This window comes from Podarcis cretensis (assembly GCF_951804945.1).
Source record: "Podarcis cretensis genome assembly, chromosome: 14".
NCBI classification, from domain to species: Eukaryota; Metazoa; Chordata; class Lepidosauria; order Squamata; family Lacertidae; genus Podarcis; species Podarcis cretensis.
Genome location: NC_137183.1, coordinates 39607120 through 39615716, shown reverse-complemented (window position 1 = coordinate 39615716; position 8597 = coordinate 39607120). Strand labels below are relative to the sequence as shown.

The 8597-nt window shown below is 39.7% G+C and overlaps 1 protein-coding gene across 7 annotated transcripts in view; it reads right to left on the bottom strand.

The window, feature by feature from the left end:
* MRTFB (myocardin related transcription factor B) overlaps window positions 1–8597 on the bottom strand; it is a 106257-nt gene that overhangs the window by 60742 nt on the left and 36918 nt on the right. The window lies entirely within an intron of this gene.

Below are 8597 nucleotides of genomic sequence, written 5' to 3'. Positions count from 1 at the left end.
CTCTCCCCTGGTTCCCCTATGGTTCAAGCTGAAAATTGTTCCCTATGAAAATATATCCTCCTAGATGGTTAGGCTATGTAGAATTTAATTCTTTCTGTTGCTTTCTATGCAGCTTGCTAAATTTCCTCTTTCTTCCTGTGTTTTTTAAATGCCTTATTCCTAACTTTAATCATTCTTCCCTTCAGTAACATGTAGTCCCATTGATGGGAAAAGATAATGTTTGTCAAGTATATGGTTTGAAATGATCTCACCCTTCTATCCAAATGAAGTAAAATCAATCTTTATGTTATAATAAATCTTCTTTCATGGTGATCTTTTTACTGTTCAAAAACACTAACAACACCATAAATCAACTTAGTTTTCCCACCACTTCAGTACAACTATTATTTATTAAGCGTGAGAAAAAATAAGCCATACTGTTGAGAAGTGAGGGCCAGCCAAAAAAGGGCTTCCTGGCAATTGCAGTGAAAACAAACAATTCCCTAAGGATGTATATCAAATTTGGCAGGGTCAATATATTCTTACACAATTACACCAGAGTATTATTTTTACAAATTCATAAAGAAAAGAAAGAGAAAAAGAAGGATCTTCTTGGCTCACATATTTGAGAGACTCAGAGAACATTATGCATATAGTAGTTATTTTAAATACTTTATCTGCTTTTGCTGACAAAAATATATATCAAAAAGATAACTACGTATATTCATAAAACTTTGATAAGGAAATAACTTATTACCACCCGCTTTCCCTCAGTCTCAATGCCCTTTTCTTTCAAGACAGAATATGGGAAATATTACATTGCTGCAGCTCCTAACAATGCAAGAGTATAAACAATTTTGAGTTATGCAGAGCTCCTCCAGCAACATGGTGGGCTAGCTAATTTTTCAGGACACAGAAAGCTTTGGTACAAGCATATGCTTTGATATTACTCCAATTATGCCATTTTTTCCCAATTTAAAGTCATCTAATGTGCTAACCACTGGGACGCAGGTGGCGCTGTGGGTTAAAGCCTCAGCGCCTAGGGCTTGCCGATCGAAAGGTCGGCGGTTCGAATCCCTGCGGCGGGGTGCGCTCCCGCTGCTCGGTCCCAGCGCCTGCCAACCTAGCAGTTCGAAAGCACCTCCGGGTGCAAGTAGATAAATAGGGACCGCTTACCAGCGGGAAGGTAAACGACGTTTCCGTGTGCGGCTCTGGCTCTGCCTCTGGCTCTGGCCAGAGCAGCGATGTCACGCTGGCCACGTGACCCGGAAGTGTCTCCGGACAGCGCTGGCCCCTGGCCTCTTAAGTGAGATGGGCGCACAACCCCAGAGTCTGTCAAGACTGGCCCGTACGGGCAGGGGTACCTTTACCTTTACCTTTTAATGTGCTAACCAGCACCATACTGACCCACTATAGTGCTTCCCTCAAGACCATTAATGAACAGTTAGATTTAATGTGCACTCTGTAGAAATGAGCAATGAATTGCTTCAAAGGCTGTTCTAGCCAGCTATTTCTATCTGAGAAGAGAGAAGCAATTACTCTGCTATGTAACCCTTCCCACAAACATTTTATAACAGATACATTTAGGATACCAGAACACACTATGAAATCCATATTAAGTCCAAATTAGCATTTTTTGATTTAACCTCTCTAGCATAACATGATAAGTTATTTAAAATATGTGTTACTTGAATGTATTAGAAAGCCTTGGGGTTGATGCAAGGGTGGGTGAAAAAGATTTGCTGCTCTATACATATGTCTCAGTGTTCACATCCTTTCCTAGAAAATAGCTGGGTGGGGCTATGAGACAAAGGTCTGGTTCCCCAAGCCAAACCATGACTAAGTGTGAATGAGAAAGTGTGTGGATACTCAGAACAAAAATTGTAGCCACTTCACTCCTTTTTCGGTTCTGCTGTTGCTGTGCTACTCAGAGCTAAGCCATGGGTTAGCATTACGTCCGAACCTGGCCTCATGGTTTGTTTCCCCAAACAAATCACAAGTGGTAAGCCAAGAACAAACTGTAGCTACATGTTGTGGTTTGTCTATAGCAAGACCAGACTCCATGGCTTAGCTTTGAGTAGTTTGGCAGTAGGAGGCCATAGTTTGATTCATTATTTACATGTTACCTGTATGGTGGCTTTACAGTTTTATGCCGTCTGGAGCTTCTGAGGAGATGCCTTAGCCTAACACTGGATTGCATTGATCCATCACCCAGGACCAATATGAGGAGCAGAATGTGATAGCGGTATATTGTGGGTGAAACTGATGCCGCTCTTGAGTCCCTCTGCTACCAGCACCACTTTAAACATTGGGCCACTGGTAAGCAGAGGGACTCAGGAGCAGCGGCAGTTTCACCCGCAATATGCTGCCAGGTGAAGCTGTCATCACTCTGCCCCTCATACCACAGAGGGAGGAGCAAGCTGTATCACCAGGCCGATACAGCTTGTTCCTCCCTTGGCTTCCTTATACTGTTCCTGCAGGAGCAAGCCCTGATGCCTCACATATGAGCTGGAAAAGCATGGGGCTCACTCAGCTGGGGGGGAGCCTTCCTGCCCCCCCAGCTGAGCCATGCAAAGAAGCCCTGAGGTCCCTGATGCTTGTGTGTGAGCGGCAGGGACATCAGGGCTCACTCAGCAGGGGGAGCAGAAGATCTTCTGCCCCCCCACCAGCTGAGTCGTGCAAAGAAGCTGCATCGTCCCAGCCCACAAGGCACTGGGGTGGAAGTGCCTCAGCTCCCATGGTGAAAGCTGCAGCAGTTTCACCCCAAAACCTTGTGGGTTTTCAACACTAAAGTATCCTAAGACGTGCTCATCTAATCTCCTATTCAAAAAATCTTCACAGAATAAAAAAGCATTAAAAGTACTAATTACTGGATTTAAAAGATCATGTATCCTGAGATTTATCAGCTGGCTACAAATACAATTTTCCATTACAAGATCCTACTTTCAGTTGGAAATAGATTATGATGAATTTCAACTTCGGAGCGGAAGCCTTTCATTGTGAAAGTCAAGCTCAAAATGTTGTTTTCAATTGTAACAGGAAAATAATTTGAGTTTTTCAGAGAATAGGAACATTAGTAAATGTGATTAAACTCACTTTTAATACTAGAAACCATGTCACCACTGAACAAAAACTGGTGCATTGTCAGCCATCTGTCATTACACTGGCTTTAGATATGCGTTGGCAGCATCAATAGTTCCCACAATTATAACACATACTGTACATGGTTGACTTGCATGCTGTATATTAAGACCAGTAAATTGTACTATGTAAGGGATTATCTGGAAATATTTCAGCCCTGACCAACTGTCCAGGGCTAACTCTTTAGTGTAAGATTTAAAAACAGATGAAAAAATACAGATTCATGCAACCTGTGACTAGGTTGCAACCCTAAATTTAAAAAAAATAAAAAATCTATGCAGAACTGGTACACAAAATAAATTCCACTTAAAAATATGCTTTATCTTCCATAAATAAATTTCAATAAAGTTATTATCTCTGTTTCCATCCAAAAGACCAAAAAAAATTCCAGCGCACACATGATTGCTTCAACCACTACAATGTGGGGGCCACGCAATGGGAATATATATATATACAATGCAGTGAACAGGGAAATGCATGATTACGCAAAATCCCAGCATGATCAATTGAGCTCCCATGTGTATAATCAGTCTGGATTAGGGCAAGGGTATCTAAAATTAATAATATCCCATAGCATATCAATGCATAAATGACCTCAAAGCATTGTTAAAGGAATAGGGGGGGGACCTTCCTATTCTAAAAGAGTGTCACTGGTCAGTTTGATGGAATTTTTGTACTGCAACTGACACTGTAATGTGCAGATAGAATTAAGACTTTGTTGACCAAGTTACAATAAAATATAACTTTCCTATTTAGAGCTAATTGTTAATTATTTTGAATAAGGTGGTTTCTCAGTGCATGGACAAGTTTTTCTTACATGTTCTAATAATATTTTAAGGAATAAGGTCCTTTTTATAAAGGTGCCTCCCTCCAGTATTCAATTTATCTTTTCAAAACAAGAAAATTCACTGAAATAACACAAACAGAATAATTTGCTAAAGCATCCTGCACATTGGCAAATGGAGTTATCCCTCCGTTAATGGAAAAGCTGGTATTGTGACTGTCTGCTTATTGTAAGAAGAGTGTCAATATTTCAGCAAGTCTTAAGCTTTTCCCACACAAGGCAATTAGTTTCTGTATGAAAAACACACTTTAAGCAAGAACATTAAAACACACTTCAATAAAATAAAATGAAAAACTTAATATTTTTCCTGTGAAAAAGTAGAAGAGGATTCAATTACTTACATGGATGATGCTAAACTCTCAGAGCATGCAAAATCTGTGAGGCAAAAAAGTGTGGAGAGCAGAAATAATCGAACCCAAAGAACTTCAAATGGAGGTAGATTCATCACAATCCAAGAAAATACCAAGATGGTGTAATTTCCAAAAATGATCACCCATTCAAAGGGCTTCCCCAGAACCTTTAACAATACAAGGAAACAACAATCTTGTCTCTTCACTCACAGAAATCTGTTCTCATGAAAAAGGGCATTTGTAGATGAGCCAATCAAGATGAGTTCACTCAAGTTTGTGAGCCCTGAGACCATCAGCTTATTCAGATAAACTTTATTTAACTCTTTAGTTTCTGTGCAAAGAAACTAAGGACTCATAGGAGGAACATAAAACACAGCAAAAAGCTGAAACACTAATAGAAGATTTCCTTAAGAGCTCTATATTCTTCTGCATCATCTTCCCAAATTTAATACATTTTTGTAACCAAATTTGTAACCAAAGCTAACAGAAGTGTGTAAGCTCAACATGTTTTTATGCTTTAGATTACGAGTTGCTCAAAACAGGACAAAAGCTTTCATAGACTACACTCCATCAGATGCACGAAGTTTTGTCCTCTTGTTGTGAGTGAGTAGTTGTTTTAAGTTGGCCCTCTCAAAGCTCTGTACTGGCTTACAGACAAGACAGCCTCCCAATCTAAAACAACTACTCACCATTCAGAACAGGATACACAACAAGGATATGGTCAGAGCGACCAGAGCCAGATTTCAACTCTGTCTGCATATCTATTTTCAGCAATATCGAAAGCAACACGATGGCCAGATCGATGCGTAATTTCTTCAACCAATCTTTTTTCGAATTGATATAATATACATGAATATACAATTATGAGTACTGTTCCAGAGTATTTTTCATTCTCATGTATACTATATCAATTTGAAAAAAGATTAGTTAGTGAAGAAATTACACATCTTTCTACTTACGAGTGTTTGTTGAACTAATTGGCTGATGAAGAACTGAACAAAACAGTAGTTGCTACCTGGAGACACTGTTCAGCAGAGTTCAGAGTTGGACATCAGAACTGGACATTTGCTAATTACCGTATATTAAGCTTTATAAGGTTGCTCTCCACCAGGTAAAGTCTGGCACCGTGACTTATTCAAGGACTTTCAGAGACTTCAGTTAGATAGTTTTGATGTTTTGCATTACAGTATTCCATAAAGTTTTCTATACTGTAATTGTTTCTGCCATCGTGTTGCTTTTGATATTGCTGAGTCACATTTTGTAACACAGGGGTTTGTTTGTTTACTGCATATCTATTTTGGCAGCACTATTACAGGACGTAATAACATTAATAACATTATCCACAACAGCAGAATTGATCCATCTGCTCATCTTCCAATATTATGTATGTATGCCATCGTCTACCAACAATGCCCTTTTCTGCATTCTGCACTGAACAAAAACAAAAAACATTTATTACTGGGCAATCTTAAAAATGCCTACACAAAAGTAAGTCTTATTAAGTAAAATGGTACTTACACCTGTGTACCTGTGTATAGGATTGCAGCCTCAAACCCTAATTATTGCATTGCAAATAGAACAGAATTTTTTTCTGGAGGAATGATTTTTTTAATCATTCCTCCTGTGTTAACTGTTTTAGAATTGCTTTTCTTTCAAATGTAGCAACCTACACAACTGACAAAGTTTTCCATGGCTTAGAAAGTAAGATGTTAAATAAGAACTTTCAGTAGAGTGTGCTGCTTTGAACATTGCCACCCAGCTTCAAAATGTGTATACAACAGCCTAACTGCCATGGAGTACAGCAGGGATGTCCAACTCCCAAGAAACTGTGATCTACTCCCGGATAAAAAAGACTAGCAGTGATCTACCCATGGGGGGCCCTAAGTTGTGGACCTTTTTTAGGGGGGGGCAAGTCAAAGTTGTTGAGGTTTTTTTGGAGGGTGCCAAAGTTATTGACCATTTTTTAGGGAAACAGCAAATACTTCTGCCGATTGGGGGGGGGCATGGCATTAATCAAGAAACAAGAAGTAATCCTTCCAGCGGTAACTCCCTCTTCCGTTCTTGAAATAGTGTGTGAATACACAAAAGAGCGAGGGGGTGGGGCCGGATGTTCCTCTTCCCCCGCAGAGGAAAATGAGCCCACGATCAACTAATATCAACCCGGCGTCGACCTGTCAATCGTGGCTGACCAGTTAGACATCCCTGGAGTTATTGCACAGGTTATTGCAATCCTCAAGAGTGCAAGGATGGTTTCTTTAGAACAACTGTAATCTAATTACAACCAAGGGAGCTGTTGGCGCTGTGGTCTAAATCACTGAGCCTCTTGGGCTTGCTGATCGGAAGTACAGTTATTGCTGCTGTCCCCCTCCTTTGTCAGACAATCTCATGCTTTCCATGGGAGGTCGGCAATGACCTGCTGGTGCTGACTGACACAATATTGATTCCCCTGGGCACACACACTTATGTAGTTGCTATCTAATAATAAAAGGGTGCATTCCCCAGCACTAGGAAAAGTATACAAGGTGGCTACTCACTCTAGCACACACACTACACACACTACACACTGCACACATAAAAACCACATGCACACAAGAACCTCCCTCACACACATGTACTCATATACTTAATCTATGCACAGTCACACATGTCTTGTCCCCCCCCCCGCCCAAATGTATCTCTCACAGAGAATATAATTGAGCACCCCACCACTCACACATTCAGAAAAGCCCCTCCAAGGATGACCAAAGTGCCTGCCATTTCAATAAAAAAGTGACTTAAAATAACAAGAACCACCAACCCAGTAGGTACTTTGTTGTCTATCCCTGCATTCAAATAAATGTGAACTAACAGCATTTGTATGCCACTTGGGTAAGATAAGGAGGAGGAAGAAAGGGAACAGCTAGGTGCTTTTAATAAACATGTGGACGTGCTCTTAAAAAAAATGGCTCAACAGCCAGAGAAAATGTACTTATGTCTACTAAGGATGTAGGAGGATATCCTGTTCTTGTATTAGTCTGATCACTAGAACACTACAAACCAGGAGTATCAAGAGTTCAAAAGTTGTAGCATTTTGTTTTGTAAAGAAAGCAATCATTCCTGTAACAACTAATTGCTTCAAAGTTTTTATACACTTACTACAGCTTTGAACTATGTAGCAAAAGAAGCAAACATGTGGATTTAATTGCTGAACAACTGTCTCTCACAGTTTGAAGAAATTAATGCAATTATAAAACTAATTTGTTAAAAGAAGTCGAGTAGGATTTCATACAGACCAGTGTTTCACAATGGTATGTTGGCATGGTACCGTAAACATGGTAAACAGGAAGGTGACATAGAAGCCTTCCCAAAAATGTCTGATCTAATGAGAGTCTCTTCAGATGAACAACTACAACTGACCCTTTGAAGTATGTTTTGAAGCACTGCACCAAATGAAGAAGGCTGTAATCAAACATACATTTAGCATTCATTTGATAACTAACATTTCAATGTTTTTATACAAGTCAATAAGAAGTATTTCAGTTGATTTCAATAGCTGCCAGATAAGATCCCAGATTATGGACACCATATCAGAATCATTAAAATTGTGACTAGATTTTCTTCTGGAAGACTAAACATGATACTAACGTACCAAGTAAACACGGAGTGGTATTTAATGAATTTGTACTTTTAAATTAACGGACCTAAATTAGCTATGTTCATTAATTTCAATGGGGCTGCTCTGAGTAAAATTTATCACTCACGGTTTTTTGTTTATTTAAAAAAAGCAAGCTTATGAAAGGCATGTTAGATAAATTTATTTCATGTTAAAGAGAATATATTTGCCTGGCATTAAACAATCCCATTTGGACTGTAATGATGGTGATAAGCAAACACAATGACCTGGTTCACAAAGCATATTGCTTTATTTATTGATTCAAATATTTATATACCGCTAATCATTGGAAACATCAGAGCAGTTTACAATAGTTACATGCAAAATCATACAATATAAAAATTAAGGTGCTAAAATAAATAAAAAATAGCTAACTGTTATGCAAATATGCATTCTTAATTTCCTGCATAAACTGGAGAAGTAGAAAAGTTTTTAGCAGGCATTTAAAGGTTGAAACAGCGGGAAGGTAAACGGCGTTTCCGTGTGCGGCTCTGGCTCGCCAGAGCAGCGATGTCACGCTGGCCACGTGACCCGGAAGTGTCTCCGGACAGCACTGGCCCCTGGCCTCTTGAGTGAGATGGGCGCACAACCCCAGAGTCTGTCAAGACTGGCCCGTACGGGCAGGGGTACC